This window comes from Plecotus auritus (genome assembly GCF_963455305.1).
Source record: "Plecotus auritus genome assembly, chromosome: 4".
In the NCBI taxonomy this organism is placed as follows: Eukaryota; Metazoa; Chordata; class Mammalia; order Chiroptera; family Vespertilionidae; genus Plecotus; species Plecotus auritus.
Window position 1 is genome coordinate 98,341,914 of NC_137775.1, and position 18,532 is coordinate 98,360,445.

Genomic DNA, 18,532 nt, shown 5'->3' on the forward strand with positions numbered 1-18,532 from the left:
TCTTTCCTGGATTATTGCAATAGCCTCCTTACTGGCTTCACCTCCCCCCACCCCCCCGGCACCCTTCCCACTACAGAGTGATCCTTTTCAGTCAGATCCGCCCCTTCTGTGATCATATCCCTCCAGGAGCTTCCTGTCCATCTTTACACTGGCCTGTGAGGCCTTCCCTCTCCCCTCCTGGTATACTCGGCCAGGCTGGTCTTGATCAGAGCAGGGGCATTTGCCTCACGGGCTTTGCAATTATTCCCTCCAGCTGCAAATGTCCTACCTATTTACATGGTTGGCTGCCTCACCTCCTCAGGGCTTTGCTTAAACATGACAGTCAACCTGACCACAGTCAACCCAGCCCTCCCTTGGGTACTTCCATTTCCCTTCTCTGCTAGTTTTCTCTGTAGCTCTTACCACTATCTGGAATAGTATGCATGCATGCAGGTATACACACATGTATAAAAACATACGTGTGTGTGTGTGTGTGTGTGTGTGTGTGTGTGTGTGTATACACGTATATATGTACTAGAGGCCCGGTGCATGAAAATTCATGCACTGGAGGGGGGGTCCCTCAGCTCGGGCTGCCCCCTCTCACAGTCCAAGAGCCCTCAGGGGCGGGAGGCGATCTGGAGATCAGGGGAAGGCGATGCCCCATCACACCTCTGCTGCTGCCACTGCCGGCAGCACAAACCTCGGCTAGCCCTGGTTACTGGTGCGCCTGCTGCCCCGGCGGGGCTGAGGGGACTGGGCACCACCATCTTATGGTTGTGGGTGTCGCCATCCTTGAGAGCATGGCAGTCAATTAGCATATTCCCTCATTGGCTCTGGGCACCGCCATCTTTGAGGGCGGGGCAGTCAATTAGCATACTCCCTCCTTATTGGCTGTGGACGCCGCCATCTTTGCAATGGCGTGAGGATCAATTAGCATATTTCCTCTCTATTAGATAGGATATGTATTTTTAAAACTCATTTGTTTACTGTTTGTGTCCCCCCAAAAGGATATAAACCCCACAAGGCAGAGATTTTCATGTTAGATTCATACTGATCCTCAAGACAGGGGAGCGACTTGCAGATAGTAAATTTGCTGGATAAATGAATAATTTTTATAACTGGAAAAAAGGATTTCCATTCATGGACCCGCCCCATAGAGATCACCTGTCCTCAGGCTTCAGTTGTCCAGGGTGCCCAGCTGCTCTCAGCCCATCCCAGTCAGACGAGGGGCTCATCGAGATTACAGTTAACAGGTAGAGCTGCGAGCAGGGGACGCAGGAGTCCAGGCAGTGACTCTCCTGCTGCCCTGCCAGGGGACCTTGGAGAGGTAGCTCATTTGTCTTGGCTTCCTTTCCCCCTGCAGAGGGGTGCTGGCTGCGTCTGTCCCCCTTTGACTTTGCAGTCGATTACTGAGCAGACCCCACAAGCAGTGCTCAAAGGAGCCCGGGTCACTCACAGGACGTGGCTCTCTGAAGGGCAGGGAGTGGCGAGGGGGCAGCTAGTCCTCAGGAGCCTTTAATGTTTACACTCCAGTCAGGGAGGAAGATAAGACCAGCACCTGCCATGACTTTGGGTAAGGCTGTACATAAACAGGGGAAGGGAGGAGGGAGGCCAAGTCCTGAGGAGGAGGAAATGGCCTCTGCTGGAGGCCTCAAAGGTTCAAGGCCAAGCAGAGCTGGTTCATCCAGAAATGACCTTACAAGTGAAATATGCTCATTAGAGAAAAAAGAGTTCAGAGAAAAAAATAAAATCAGGAAGTGGTTTTATTTTGTATACAGACTAAGGGGTAGGAGGGGGAAATGCAGGCTCCTAGGCCCCAGAGAGGTGGGTGGCAGGTCCAGAGCAGGCTGGGGAAGCAGGTCACAGCCAAACACACACAGAAGACTACCATGACTCTTTTTACACGGGGCCTACTCAAATTCTGACTGAACCAAACAGCACATAGCGTTTCTGTGTGCCAGGCATGACTGTAAGCTCCTTACGCAGGCATCACAAGTGAGGACTATGAAGCATTTACAGAGGACTAAACCAGAGCAAGGAAGAGGGAAGTAAGTTGTATGACCGCCGGAGCCTGGATGCAGAGCCAGGAGCCGTCTGCCTTCGGGGTGGGGGAGCCCCACGGTACTGCCTCTCGCTTCCATTCCTGAACCCCTAATGCTACAATGTGTCCGTATCCTGGCGAGTGGACCCTTCCTAGTCCCGTCCTGCCTGACCTCTGGGTACACAGGCTCAGCCTGCACCACCTTCCTCCCAAAACCAGCATCCCAGGTGAAACCTCTGTTACTGCAGCATGTGTCATTGAACAGCTTCCCGACTCCTCCTCTCTCTATCACTCCCTCTTAATGCGTGGCCTCTAAAACCCCAATAACCAAGATAAAGCGGAAGTGTCGGAATGGCAATACTTTAAATCAAAAAAGCCTATCTCCTATCTTTTCTCCTAAGTCACTGAGAGGCCAAAGTGTCATCTAGGCGCCATGTGATTAACCCGTGGATAAGACGATTCAGCAGATCAGAGCCCCTGCCCAGGCTCTGCTGCAATCCAGGAGGTGAGAAGAGAGGGAGAGGCTGTATGCCAAGTGCACTCCCAGCCCTGCCAGCACCAGGCTATGCCCCTCTGGGCAACCTCTAACCTCTCTGGCTCATTCTCCCATCTCTGAGATGGGATTAATATCCATGTGCCTTCCCTAAAGAAGGCAGCAAGGCTTAGATGACAGAGTAAATGTGAAAAACATCTGTGTTATATATAATTCACATACCAAAATGTTAATGATGAATATTTCTTAGGGGTAATTTTTATTTCTTCTCTTGTTGCTTATCTGATTTTCCTAAATTTCCTATAATGAACATGTGCTGTGTTTAGTAAACAAACAAAAAAAAAATTGAAAGCATGATACAAACATGAGACATCATTAGTTTAGAAAGTAGCAAGAAGCAGCAGAAGAAGCCGAAGACACCGCCTCTCTCAGGATGTGGCATTCTGGCACTCGGTGTCACGGCGTTCCCTGCCGACCTCCAGAGCAGCGGGCGGTGCGCAGGCAGGACGCCGCACACAGCGAGTGGGTGGACTGCATATCTGCCTGGCGCCCACTGTGTGTAAGAACGCAGACTAGCACACATCTGCCCCACAGCAGCTGTGGAGGGCTCGCAGCCTGGACTGCGAGGGTGGGAAGGAGGAGCGTGAGGTGGGGAGACGGTGACGGCGGGGAGATGGGCGGTTTTCCGTGTCTAGCAGTCTTTCTTTCATAATGAAGCTGAGCAGAAGCTAGTCTCCTTCCAACACTGCTTGCTGCCTCCCTCGCCAAAGCTCTGGTTCCCCCTCGAGTGAAACCGGCTCAGGAGCAAGAAGCTCACCTGGCTCTCCTTCTGTGTTTGCTTTCTGTTCTCCCTTTCCTTGCCAGGCGCACGCCTATCTGGTTGCTCTCTGAGGTCCCTGATAAGGGCCTAGTCAACAAATACTTGAAAAGCATGAAGTCCCCCAAAGAGGGATGGGCGAACCAGAGGTGAGGGAGAGAAAGGACAAATAAGAGAATTCAACCTCAGGGAGCCCAGAGCAGCTTCTGAAACATCAAAGCACCGTGGAGTCAAAGAATCGGCCCAGGCCCTCACCTTCCATCTTCATTTGGCGCTGCCAGCGAGCAGCTCCTGAATGTGTGCCAACACGACAGCCTGCGAGAGCTCAGTGAGGAAGCTGGTCCCAACTGCCCTGGCGCCTCAGGACCCAGGGCCGGCCAGGAGGGTGTGCGGAGCGACGGGGAAGCACTGGAAGTGCCGAGACTGGCGCGACTTAGTGATGACTTGGCGAATTCGTTTAGAAAGCAGAAGGCCTTACACGTCGGGTCATGTCAGCTCCCAGTCTGGATTTCAGCCCCATCTGGCAGGAGGGAGATGGGGTTCCCACAAAAGAATCAAGGTAAATCGCCGAAACCAGTTTGGCTCAGTGGATAGAGCGTCGGCCTGCGGACTGAAAGGTCCCAGGTTCGATTCCGGTCAAGGGCACGTACCTTGGTTGCGGGCACATCCCCAGTAGGGGGTGTGCAGGAGGCAGCTGATCGATGTTTCTCTCTCATCCATGTTTCTAGCTCTCTATCCCTCTCCTCTCTCTTCCTCTCTGTAAAAAATTAATAAAAATATATTAAAAAAAAAAAAAAAAGAATCAAGGTAAAGCCCAGCCACTGCTCCCCAGGTGCTACCTGGAAACACTGCTTTCCTGTGGAGGTGCCCTCTCCAGGGAGCCTTCTGCCCCTGCCTACCTGGCTGCCAGTGCAGTGTGTGTGTGTGTGTGTGTGGGGGGGGGGGGGTCCTCCAAAATGCACTGCGGGAGCAGCTAGAACTCCCAGAACCCCCTCAGGGCCCACCGGGCACCGCCTGCTCCTGGCCAGGCCACTTTGGCCCTGGCCCCGAGTTCATCCCTGTATCCTGCAGACCTGTGAATGTGGGACAAAGACTCTCCTGGACTTTCAACTCTACAGCAAGAGGACAACATGGCCTTAACAGACCGAGCCAGAGCCACTGTTTCCCTCAGAACAACTCCTCAGGGGAAGAAAACATGATGGCATGAGGAGCGACGCTACTCACCAGGTGCTCAGTGCTCCTGCCCTTGGGGAGAGATACTAACCAGGAAAATGACAGGTTGGTGGGCCAGTCGCCAGTGCAGAGGGCTGGCAGGGCAGTCCTGGAGTGCCGTGTCGCCACCATGGCCCTCCTTGCTGGCTGCCTCCTCAAGAACCTCCACCCAAATCCTGGGGCGTGAGAGCACGCAGGTGGTAACTCCCCACCCACAGCGATCTGCTTGTCAAGGCTCTACACACCTTTCCCCCATGAATGATTCCGGTCTCTCTCCATGCCCCCAGGTACCCAGGCAGGCTTAGGCAATACCTTCTCCATCCACCCGATTGCCCTCAGGACTCATGGGCCAACTTGGGGATCCTAGGCACTGACCTTAACCCAGGCCATGGCCAGGTACATGAGGCCTGCACTTCCCTGTCTGGACAGGCAGGGCTGGAACAACACCAGCAGCTCGTCTTTGTAACATCCACATGAAAGTATTTATTCCAAAGGTGGCTGAGCAGCATCCAACTCCTGCCTACCAGTTGCCTGAGGTGCCGGGCCTTCCTAGGGAACAGCCTGCCACATGCAGGAGAGCAACGTGGGCGAGAGGGGTACCTCTCTCTTCCCTTTCATCTTAGATCCCACAAGGGCTGGTGTTCTGCTAGGTTTTCAGCACAGGTACCTAGTGGTTGGTGTCACCATAACGATGATCAGCCACCTTAGAGGAGGCAGACTGACAAAAGGGCAAGTATAGGACTTTAGCCCAAAGAGAACTGGGTTTGAATCCTAGCTTTGCTACTTACCAGCTGAGTGGCCTTGGGCAAAGTGCTTCACCTCTCTGAATGTCTATTTCCTTATATGTACAATGGCTCAGCCCAGGGAGATGACATACTTATCTACAAGTCATGGGGAGAGATGGTTGTAGAGCTTGGTCCCAAATCCCATTTCCTGGCTCACAGGGCTTTTTTGACTACATCAGCGATTTTCAACCGGTGTACTACAGGAATTTTTAAAACATGCAATACCTAACTATTTAGTCAGGGGCACTGACCTCTTTTCCCTTAGATTTCCAAATAAAAAAATGACAACAGCCAGCAAACAATAGCTGTCAGACGTGAATGAATAAAAATTATAGCTATTTTATTTTTCAGATTAGCAAAAAATCTATTTTTTGGTGTGCCACATAATTTTAGTAATTAGTTTATGTGTGCCATGAGATGAAAAGGGTTGAGCATCACTGGACTACATCAAGATGTTTCCCAATAGCAGGTATAAATGACAGAGAAATAGTCTCCTTTCCAAAATGGCTGTCAGCTATCCCAAAAGTCAGTGAAGAGTTCCTTCCAAAGTTCTCTGCCTTCAAAACCTAACCAACCAACCACTACCACCACCAAAACCCCAAAGTTTTCTGCCTTAAAACGAAAGCAGTCTTCACGGCTACCAACTTAACCAGGTGATTACAGTTAGCACCATCTTTACTGGGGCCAACTGGCACCATTAGCTTCCAGATGTGAAGCAACAGGAAGCACTCATCACCCTTGTAAGCTCCCACCAGAAATGTTAATGTAAATTTAATCACAAGGAAACACTCATACAAGCATGGACTGTGGACAATCTATGACACAATGCCAAGAAAATGTAACAGCCCTGGCCAGTGTGGCTCAGTTGGTTGAGCGTCCTCCCATGCACCGAGAGGTCGCTGGTTCAATTCCCAGTCAGGCACATGCCCGGATTGCAGGCTTGATCCCCAGTAGGGGGTGTGCAGGAGGCAGCCGATGGATGTTTCTCTCATCCTATTTCTCTCTTTTTCTTTTTCCTTCTCTTCTCTCTAAAAAATCAATAAAACCATAATTTAAAAAGAAAGAAAGAAAATGTAACTGTTAGCAATTGGTGAACCTTAGTGAAAGAAATGCAAAAATTCAAAGTAGTATTCTTTCAACTTTTCTGTAGCTTTGGCATTTTAAAAAAATATGTTTATTGATTTTAGAGTGTGTAACATTGATGTCAGAAACATTAATCATTTGCCTCCCATATACACCCCAACCAGGGATCAAACCCGCAAGCTAGGTATGTACCCTGACTGGGAATCAAACCCACAACCTTTTGGTGTATAGGACAAAGCTCCAACCAACCGAGCCACCCGACTAGGGCAGCTATGGCCTTTGGGTTAGATAAACAACAGAAAGAAAAAAGGCTGCTTGGCCCTTAGTTTACCACCTGGTTATGAGCCAACAAGGACTCAGCTGTATCATGTTTGATTTTCTCCCCAGTGCCCAGAATATAACAATCCAAGCTCCTATGCCTATTGTTCAAGGCTTGGCACAATAGGGATCTTAGAGTTTTCTAAGCTCATCTTCCGCAGAACTCTACAACCCGAACTATCTTGTCAGCCACAGTGATTTACACAGTGTTTCCCAACAGCCACTGCCAGTGAGCCATTTATTCAGCCAGTAACTTCCATGGAGCACCCTCCGTGGGTCAGGTGCCAAGCTGGTTCCACAGACACTGTGATGGATATGACAGAGCGGCTGCCCTGTGGAGCTTACCTTACAGGTTACCTTTCAACACTTGGCTTTCCTCAAATCCTGCCTTATGACCTCTCTTAACAAGTATTTCCATGCAAGACTTCTTTCCCAACTTTTCTTAGGAAATTTATGTTTCAATGAATCCCAAATTCAGAGACAGATCCCAAATATTGACAAATTGGGAAAATGGGAAAAGGTATAATCTTCTGGTGAGAATTAAAGCTTAACAATCAAACCTTAGAGCTGTTATTGGTTTCAAGGAATCCACTAACTTCACGTTAAAGAAAGAATAAGAAATTAACATGCAGAGTTGAAGGTCAAGGCTGACATTTCTGGGAATCAGGACAGGAGTGCCACAATCTGATCAAGCCTTGCTTGTAGCCATTGCCATGTTGTAAGTGTATATTCATGACCCTGTCTGCTGCTAATGGTGAGTCATTCTTGCAAATATGTGTTAATAATATATTAATATACATAGTATATAGAAATCCTACAAGTAGAATTCTAAGAAGTAAGTTTGGAAACAAGTCCTTAAACTGGCAATTCTGACACGTGACTCTATACAGTGCTGTTAACTTTCTTAGGAGATATACTTGTTAGATTATTCAAACACTACCCAATAATGTTCACTGGAATCTTCTAGCATTTGACTATTTGCTACAGGAAAGAAGAAAAAAAAAAGTTGAGTATTGTGGAATTCTAGGACACAAAATCAGAAACTGATCTTAATCTGAATTAGTAAAAGCAGTGCCCTGGTGCCCTGGCCAGTGTGGCTCAGTTGGTTGGGCATCGTCCCATGCACCAAAAGGTTCCTGGTTCAATTCCTGGTTAGGGCGCATGCCTAGGTTGCAGGTTCATTCCCCCATTGGGGGGTGGGGCATGCAGGAAGCAGCCCATCGATGTTTCCCTCTCACATAAATGTTTCTCTCTTCCTCTAAAAAAAAAATTAATAAAATTTTAAAATAAATAATCAGTATTGGTTAGTAAAGGCAACAGCTAAACCAAAATTGGGGCAAAGGAAGTGTTTTCATCACTAAAAAAGAAAATGAACTTATACAAAGTAACTATACCTCGATGTCCATCTTGAAAATAGTTCTGGATACACGCTTTAACTATTCAACCAACATCAAGTCAAAAAGAAAAAAATTTTTCTACATCTGGAGTATTTGCTATGGAACAAAGATCAAGATTATTAGAAAGGGCAATTAATGTTTTGTGTATTTTACAATTTTATTTTAGACCCACACAAATATTGACTTTTTTAAAAAATCCTCACCTGAGGATATATTTTTTAGATAGAGTAGAAGGGAGAAGGGGGGGGGGTGAGGGAGGGGGGAAAAGAGAGAGAGAGAGAGAGATCCTTGCAAGAGAGACACATCAATCGGTTGCTTCCCACACTTGCCCAATAAGGACTAGGGATTGAGTTTGTAACCAAGTTACCCAGCCATGACCAGGAATTGAATCTGCGAACCTTCGGTCCACGGGCCGGTGCCCTAACCATGAGCCAAACTGGCCAAGGCTGACCAACGGATTTTTTACAAAAGAAAATGGCAATTCAGAAGAGCTGGGTAGCCTACAGCATTTGCTAGTCGTCGCGATGAGTTTGCCTCTCAATCCCAAAACTTACCTCAATAGATTAACAGAAAAGCCAGTAATGGTGAAACAAGTGGGGAATGGAGTACAAAGGTGACCTGGTATCTGTAGATGGCTATATGAACATGCAGCTTGCAAACACTGAAGAATACATAGATGGAGCCTTGTCTGGACACCTGGGTGAAGTTTTAATAAGGTGAAATAATGTCCTTTGTATCAGAGGTGTTGAAGAAGAAAAAGAAGATGGAGAAATGAGAGAATAGCATCTTTTGTGGGAAAACTTTTTTATATATATTTCTAGACAATAAAAATTTGTTTTTTCAAAAAAAAAAAAAAAAGAAAATGGCAATTCAGTAAAAGAGAACAAATTGTCCTTTATTAACTTTTGGTCGAGAATATGTTTGTATATTTTCAGAAAACAACTCCAAGACCATGTGGATTCCTGCAACAGAAAGGAATTGACAGGTCTGCTCCAACCACGAAGACAAGAGGAGAAACAGTCCAGAGATGGGAGACGCTGACGATGCCTTGCCACGCTAGCAGTCAGAAGCTGTGCGATGCAGCAGCTTGCCTAGGACCAAACCAGAGAGGGTCGGACCTGCATTGCTACCATGTGCCCACCATCCAGATATCATTGCTGACATGTACACATAAGGAACTGTTTGACATTGAAACGGGGACTCAGAACTGTTGGACATTGAAATTGGGACTCAAACATTTTTTGTTATTATATGTTTATTTCTAGTCTGCAGAGGCAAGATTTTTTAAAGGAAGGAAAAGGGGAAAAATAGATACAGAAGCAAAGAAGCATTGAACAGACTGTGAAACTACAGTGGGAAGGCAGAGGAGGTTTTGGGGGGGGGGCTGTAAGAGATCAACTGAAGGACTTGTACACATGCATATAAGCATAACCAATGGATAAAAGACACTGGGGAGGGGGCAGGTAAAGGCATGTACTGGGGGGAAGGGGAGGCTGGGGGGAGGTCAATGGGGGAAAAAAAAGAGACATATGTACTACTATTTGTAATACTTCAAACAATTAAAATAAATAAATAAATAAATAAATAAATAAATAAATTTTTTTTTAAAAAAGAGAACAAATTGTTTTGAAACAATAGAAACAACTAAAATGGAAAAAAAAATTTTAAAAGAACCTTGACTTATGCTTTACATCTTTTATAAAATTAACTGAAAATGGATACATCTAAATTAAAAATTATAAAGTTTTTAAAAGAAAACATGGGAAATTCTTTGTGAGCTTGGGTTAGGCAAAAGGTTCTTAGATACAATATCAGAAATAGGATTCATTAAAAATTTTTGAAGCCCAGCCGGTGTGGCTCAGTGGTTGAGTGTTGACCCATGAACAAAGAGGTCCCTGGTTTGATTCCCAGTCAGGACATATGCCCAGTTGTGGGCCTGATCTCCAGTGGGGGTCATGCAGGAGACAGCCAATCGATTATCTCTCTCTCTCATTGGTGTTTCTATCTCTCTAGCCCTCTCCCTTCCTCTCTCTCTAAAATCAATAAAAACATATTAAAATTTTTTAATAAATTGGATTTCATCAAAATTGACTTCTGCTCTTTGAAAGGCACATTAAGAGAATGAAAAGACAAGCCACCCTGCCGAAACCGGTTTGGCTCAGTGGATAGAGCGTCGGCCTGCAGACTGAAGGGTCCCGGGTTCGATTCCGGTCAAAGGCATGTACCTTGGTTGCGGGCATATCCTCAGTGGGAGGTGTGCAGGAGGCAGCTGATCGATGTTTCTCTCTCATCGATGTTTCTAGCTCTCTATCCCTCTCCCTTCCTCTCTGTAAAATATCAATAAAATGTATTTAAAAAAAAAAAAAAGATAAGCCACCCACTGAGAATGTACTTGCAAATCGCTTATCTAACAAAAGACTTGTGTCTAAGATATATAAAGAACTCCCCACACTTAGCAGTAAGAAAACAAACATCTCAATTAAGAAATAGGCAAAAGATCTGAACAGATACTTCACCAGAGAAAATATAGAGATGACAAATAAACACACGAAAATGATGTGCAACATTCTTAGTCATTTGGGAAAAACACCTATAGAATGGCCAAAACAAAACAAAACAAAAATTGACAACACCACATGCGAACAGGGCCATGGAGAAGCTGGAACTCTCGTACATTGCTGGTGGGAAACATCTTGGCAGGTAACCTTATTCTTACCATACACCCGTCAATCCCACTCTTAAGAATTTACCTAAGTGAAATGAAAACCTATGTTCCAACCGGCAAATGAATGTTATTCAAAATTGCCAAAACCCAGAAACAACCTAAATGTGCTTCAAATGAAGAATGGATAAACAAGTTGTGGCCCATCCTTACAATAGAATACTTATTCAATAACAGAAAGGGACAAATCCTGATATATGCAGCAACAACGGATAGGTACAGTCTATACATTGTGCTAAGTGAGACTCAAAAGGCTATGACTCCATTTCTATGAAATTCTGGAAAGAGTAAAACTACAGGAACAGAATAAATAATGGGTTAATGATAAGGTGAGGTTTGACTGCAAAGGAGTAGCACAAGGGAATGTCATTTTTGGGGGTGATAGCACAGTTCTTTATATGGATTATTTATCTGGTGATGATTAATCACTATGGATTTGCCAAAACTCAGAACTGCACACCAAAAAAGGATGAATTTTAGTGTCTGGAAATTTAAAAATAAAAATTTTAAATGTCACATTAAGAATAACTTTTACATATTAAATATTTGTGGCATTATCCTTAAAAACATTAAATGATTTTTATTAGGCATTCATTTATTAAATAAATATTTTTTATTTATTTCAGAGAGAAAGGGAGAGGGAGAGAGAGATATAAACATCAATGATGAGAAAGAATCATTGTCTGCCTCCTGCACGCCCCACACTGGAGATCAAGCCCGCAACCTGTGCATGTGCCCTGACCTTCTGGTTCATAGGTCGACACTCAACCACTGAGCCACGCCAGCCAGGCAAGCATTAATTTTGTTAATGTTCTCTTTCTTTAATATTTTCTACTATCAAATATCTATACTAGGTGAAGGTCATATATACATGTTAATAAAACAATCTTTTTACAATATACTGTTCCCAAATAATAATAAACCATGCATTTACTATTATATATATGCTAGAGGCCCAGTGCATGAAATTTGTGCACGGGGGGGGGGGGGGGGTCCCTCAGCCCAGAATGCACCCCCTCCAATATGGGACCCCTCGAGGCAGTCGGACATCCCTCTCACAATTCAGGACTGCTGGCTACCAACTGCTCACCTGCCTGCTTTCCTGATTGCCCCTAACCGCTTCTGCCTGCCAGCCTGATCACCCCCTAACCACTCCCCTGACAGCCTGTTTGATGCCTAACTGCTCCCCTGCCAGCCCGATTGCCCCTAACTGCCCTCTCCTGCAGGCCTGGTCCCCCCAACTGCCCTCCCCTGCAGGCCTGGTCCCCCCCACCAACTGCTCTCCCCTGCAGGCCTGGGTCCCCCGCAACTGCCCTTCCCTGCAGGCCCGGTCGCCCCCAACTTCCCTCCTCTGCAGGCCTGGTCCCACCCAACTGCCCTCCCCTGCAGGCTTGATTGCCCCCAACTGCCCTCCCTTGCAGGCCTGATCCCTCCCAACTGCCCTCCCCTGCTGGCCATCTTGTGGTGGCCATCTTGTGTCCACCTTGGGGCAGGATCTTTGACCACATAGGGGCAGCCATCTTGTGTGTTGGAGTGATGGCCAATTTGCATATTACTCTTTTATTAGATAGGGTAGAGGCCTGGTGCACAGGTGGGGGCCAGCTGGTTTGCCCTGAAGGGTGTCCCGGATCAGGGTGGGGGTTCCCTTGGGGCGTGGGGTGGCCTGGGCGAGGGGCCTGTGGTGGTTTGCAGGCCGGCCATGCCCCCCGGCGACCCAAGCGGAGGCCCTGGGATCTGGGATTTATCTTCTATAATTGAAACTTTGTGGCCTTGAGCGGAGCCAAGCCTCCTGCTTGCTCCGTGGCCGCAGATATTTTTGTTGGGATTTATTTATCTTCTATAATTGAAACTTTGTAGCCTTGAGTGGAGGCCTAGGCCAGCCAGGGTGTGCGGAAAGCTCGGCTTCCTCCATTACTGGGGAAACCCAAGCCTCCTGCTCTCTCCGTGGCCGCAGCCATCTTGGTTGGGTTAATTTGCATACTCGCTCCAGATTGGCTGATGGGCGTGGCTTGAGGGTGTAATGGAGTGATGGTTAATTTGCATATTACTCTTTTATTAGATAGGATATTTCTTTTACAGGAAAACTTCTGAAACTTTTATCACAGAAAAATAATTCACAGTTTATCATGGTCTCTCATTCTTATTTAAAAACCCATAAATACAGTGTTACAAAAGAGATGACTTTGGGAATTCCCGGGAAATTCTATGCCTCTTCCCCCAAATTGTGAAAGTAAGTGCTGGGAATTTGGCAGCACCAGTCTTGACGCTTTCCCAGGCAGCCTTTCCTAAGACCCCCAGGGCAATCTTCCACCCACCTCCAGCCTGAGCCCCCTTCAATTAACACATCGTTTAGGGATTGATTTGGGGAAACTGCAAAAGCACTAACTTAGACTGCTTCAGGGGGGAGATGCCAAAAAGAGCAAGTGAGAGACTGCCCTTGAGGAGGTGGACGTACAAAGAGCTGCGTGGGGGAGGCCGCACAAGAAGTGGACACTTCAGAGGAAGAAATGTTCCCAATCAGGAGAAGCAGGATGAGTGTGGAGTAGGTGTTACAGCCTTTCTTTCAGCTGGGCCAGAAGGCTGGGAAAGGCACATCCAGGGCAGGCCTCCCCCAATGCCTACAGTTCATCCTGAGGGTAACCTGAAGGCAGCCTATTTAAACCTGGGCTCAGGCCCCAGAAGGCATCAGATTCTGTAACAGGCTGGAGGCAGAAGTGGAAGAGATGAAAACCTCCAGTGAACTCACTCAGAGCATCCCCTGGGGCCTTGTAAGGAACAACAACTGATGCAATTCCACCTTTGTCTGGAGGTGTAAAGCTGAGAGCTGACAGCCTAGGGCCAAAGTGGCAGCTAGGGGTCAGGACCAATGGCAGGTCAATACTGCCCACCCTGTCCTGCGGCCCAAACTGACTCGGGCCTGAGAGAAGCCTGGCTTTCCTGCCTCCCGACAAATATGCAAAACGAAAGTTGGGAGATGCAACCCAAGGAGAAGGCATAAGGACAAGGGCCTATAGGCGCTGCTAGCCTTCCCAGCTCGAACAGATCCACACAGCACATGGCAGGGCTCCCTGGGGCCAGAAAGAACCACACGCACCTCCTTTTTTCCTTTCCTGCCACCCCCACCTGCTCCTCCCCCAACACTTCCTGTACCAATCAATGGGACACCAACCTCTAGTCATATGCTGAAATGCCAATGTCATCTGGTTGTCCCTAATGAGTTTCTTTTCAACCACCCACTGTTCCCTTTCCCTGACCTTGTGGTGGTCCTGGCTCAGGCCCTGCCCACCCCTCACCTGAACCTGCCTCTCACTTCCTTGCCCCAGTCCAGCCTCCCTACTCCTGCTAGTGACATTCCTAAGCCTAGACATGATCCGTCAGACCCCTGCCCACAAATCTCCCATAGCTCCAGTGCCCAAAGAATAAAATTCAACTCCTTAATGTGTCATGCAAGGCCTTCCACAATCTGGCACCAACCTATCAGTCCAACCACAGTGGGTAAAAGCAGTAGTAATGGAAGAGAAACCAAGATGGTGGCATAGGTAAACACCTAAACTACTGCCTCGCACAACAATTTCAAAACTACAACTAAAAGACAAAATGGACATCATCCAGAACCACAGGAAGGCTGGCTGAGTGGAAATTCTACAACTAGAAGGAAAGAGAAAAGCACACTGAGACTCAGAGGAGCTGCAGGAGGCAGAGATACTGAGACACGCATGCGGAGAGGAATGGCAACTGAGTGCGCGGCTGGCTTTCTCAAGCGGGAGGGAGACAAAAGCTCCCGACTGCTCTGAACTCCAGTTCCGGGCGAGACTCTGGGGACCCAGACTCATACGGGGAGAAACTGGACTGTCTGGCAGCAGGCGAAACTCGAGGGCAGCTTTCTCTCAGAGCTGCTTGCAGCAATTACCACGGGACACTGAGACCCAGGGGTCTCTTAGGGCAGGGCTGACGGAAAGCCATGCTGTTTGCTCTGCCCTGAGATCCCGCCCCATGAAGCCATTCCTGTTTGCTCCGCCCTGAGAGTCCACCCCATCCAAGCTGAGCACAGAGGCTTTTGCATAAGAATGGCCTGGTTCTTTGAATTCTAAACTTACCTAACAAACTGCAGCTGAGTCAGTAAGACCCAGAAAACCCAAAAGAAGGCCCAAGGTCCCACAGCAGCTTGCATTGCTTCACAGCTGGGCCTCATCTGGGCACCTCCAAAACCCAAACAAAGAAGAGGAATCTGCAGATCTCTCCATAGCTCCTGCTGGGAAGCCTCAGGCAGAGGCTAAATTAGCACCTCCTTGGAGATCCAAGAGCCAGTGTACCCAGGGGTCAGAGTGGGACCATCCAGATTACAACTCCTCAGATCCATAAGGGTGTGGGGGCAGACTCAGTGAGCACCAAAGCCCCAATGGAGCAAGTCTTGTCTCATAAGGGTATCTCCAGCACAGAAGTTCTCCCATCGTAGACACAGCTGATCCTCACAGCCAATTGGCCTGAAGGTCAATTCCTCCCAGTGATACCAACAACAATCAAGGCTTAACTACAACAAGACTGTGCACACAGCCCACAAAGGGGTGCACCAAGAGTGTCCACCTCAGGTAACTGGGGAGGCTGAGCCACTGGGCCCTATAGGACACCTAGCACACAAAGCCACTCTATCAACTCAGGGAAGCAGCCAAAATGCAGAGACAAAGAAACAGGTCACAAATGAAAGAAATGGAGGAAAGCAAATGATTGGATATAGAGTTCAAAACCATGGTTATATGGTTTTTCAAGAATTTTCTAGAAAAGGCCGATAAATTTAGCGAGACCCTCGAGGATATGAAAAAGGACCAACTAGAAATTAAGCATACACTGACTGAAATAAAAAATAATATACAGAGATCCAACAGCAGACTAGAGGATCACAAGAATCAAGTCAAAGATTTGAAATACAAAGAAGCAAAAACACCCAACCGGAAAAGCAAAAAGAAAAAAGAATCCAAAAATATGAAGATAGTGTAAGGAGCCTCTGGGACAACTTCAAGCGTACCAACATCAGAATTATGGGGGTGCCAGAAGAAGACAGAGAGCAAGATACTGAAAACCTATTTGAATAAATAATAACCAAAAACGTCCCCCACCTGGTGAAAGAAATAGACTTACAAGTCCAGGAAGCGCACAGAACCCCAAACAAAAGGAATCCAAAGAGGACCACACCAAGACACATCATAATTAAAATGCCAAGAGTGCCGAAACCGGTTTGGCTCAGTGGATAGAGCATCAGCCTGCGGACTGAAGGGTCCCAGGTTCGATTCCGGTCAAGGGCACGTGCCTTGGTTGCGGGCACATCCCCAGTGGGGAGTGTGCAGGAGGCAGCTGATCGATGTTTCTCTCTCATCGATGTTTCTGACTCTCTATCCCTCTCCCTTCCTCTCTGTAAAAAATCAATAAAATATATTTAAAAAAAATAAAAAAAAAATAAAATGCCAAGAGCAAAAGACAAAGAGAGAAAATTAAAAGCAGCAAGAGAAAAACAGTTAGTTACCTACAAGGGAGCACCCATACGATTGTCAGCTGATTTCTCAACAGAAACTATGCAGGCCAGACGGGAGTGGCAAGAAATATTCGAAGTGATGAATAGCAAGAACCTACAACCAAGATTACTCTACCCAGCAAAGCTATCATTCAGAATTGAAGGGCAGATCAAGAGCTTCCCAGACAAGAAAAATCTAAAGGAGTTCATCACCACCAAACCAGTATTATATGATGTGCCCCGCCAGCACAGCCAAGGGTTCGGTGAGCCTGAGGGAGGGCCTGTGAAGGATGAAGAAAAGACAGACAAAGAGAATAAGCTGGGTCTCGGTGGATCTTCTGTGCGTGACTAAGACCACAGAACAGACCCAGACTGTAAGCTGATGCTTTATTTTATAGTCAGAGGTAAACAAGGTAATTTACAATGTTCTTGTAAGTTTTACTTGTTTTGGCAGCACTTGCTACACCTCCCACAGCCCATTAGCTACCCAGGAAAGATCTAGGGAGCAGTCACAAAATCAAGCTTAATTATGCTAAGAGGGCTGTGCCCTCTAAGCTGGGACTTGTTTGCGGCTTTGCCAGCACGTCAGTCAGAGGCTTAACCCTATAACCGCTCCCTACAATATGAAATGCTGAAAGGTATTCCTTTAAGAAGCGGAAGAAGAAGAAAAAGGTAAAGATAAAAATTATGAACAACAAATACATATCTATCAACAAGTGAATATAAAAATCAAGTGAATAAAAAATCTGATGAACAGAATAAACTGGTGAATATAATAGAATAAGGGGCATAGAAAGGGAGTGGACTGACAATTCTCGGGGGGAAAGGGGTGTGGGGGGTGCGGGAAGAGACTGGACAAAAATCGTACACCTATGGATGAGGACGGGGGTGGGGAAGGGGAGAGGGGGGGGGTGGGAACCAGGTGGAGGGGAGCTATGGAGGGAAAAAAGAGGAACAATTGTAATAATCTGAACAATAAAGATTTATTAAAAATAAAAAAAAGAGCAGAAGTAATAACAATTCAACGTACTAAGTGCCCACACACCTCCTAATCCTGGTAACAACCAGGATTACCTTTTGATAGACAGAAAACTGAGCACAGGAGGGTTAAGTAACTTGCCCAGGGTCACAGTCCAACCTCATAAGGAACGTACTGGGTTAGAACTAACAACGTTTTAACCCTTCTGACTTCCTTAAAAGATTAAACCCTTAAGGGCTGGGATATACCTTTTTTTAATTGTTGCAGCAAGCTCTCCACTGCCTCACTGACTTCTCAAAAGGAATTGGGTGAGGGGTGCAGACGGAGAGAGGGCAATAGGTATCCCTAAGATGGAAATCAAAGATACTGCGGGTCACATAAATTGTTCCTAAAATTCTCCTTGAGTTCCAAGAAGGAATACCAATGTTTAATGGCATGGAAATTGTATAGAAAGCAGAAGCTGTATTTTTTCTTTCTTACATATGAGTGACTATAGCATCCTGAGACTCCTGATTAATCAATGCAGATAAAACACTCAGACCTACTTACGAGACCCGGAGAAGGATTTTACTGCTATAATGGTTTCATTTCACGATGAGCTGCCAGGGACAGCACATTGTAGCAGATGCCAGGTGCCTGGTGAGGAACACCCCTCCAGATGACGACCCCACTCCTGAGCAGTGTCTCCTGGCAGTGCTATGGCACGTCTAGGAACAGGACACACTCCTGCCACTAGCCTCTCATTGCCTATGGGCCTGGCACCTGGCTCTTCAAACGGGTGGCTCCCATCCCAGAGGCTCCCACTAAGCTGCCAGCTGTTCCCACTTCCTCAAGTTCTAAGGGCTATTCCTGGGGTGAGAAGGAAGGGGCGAAAACAACCCAACAACAATGACAGTGCCGATAAAAGAGAGAGAGCAGGGGAGGGCATAGAGCAGCCGTGGGCAAACTATGGCCCGCGGGCCGGAGCCGAAAGAGCGGAGGGTTCTCTTGCTCTCCCCTCCGCTCCTTTACTTTGAATTTATATTAGTTCACACAAACACTCCATCCATGCTTTTGTTCCGGCCCTCTGGTCCAGTTTAAGAACCCATTGTGGCCCTCGAGTCAAAAAGTTTGCCCACCCCTGGCATAGAGGAACTAAATGGATAAAGTTTGGAGGCTGCTCTGACGAACTCCTGGCAGGTGTGCAAGGCACTTTCTCAA

The 18,532-nt window shown here is 47.0% G+C and overlaps 1 protein-coding gene and 1 pseudogene across 3 annotated transcripts in view; one reads left to right on the forward strand and one right to left on the reverse strand.

Annotated features, from left to right (window-relative positions):
• Positions 1-18,532, reverse strand: part of PPARD (peroxisome proliferator activated receptor delta) — an 82,699-nt gene that overhangs the window by 27,910 nt on the left and 36,257 nt on the right. The gene's annotated exons all lie outside the window — the stretch shown is intronic.
• On the forward strand, positions 8,650-8,908 carry LOC308246173 (small nuclear ribonucleoprotein F-like; annotated as a pseudogene). The gene has a single exon. The product of its transcript is annotated as a small nuclear ribonucleoprotein F-like (transcript).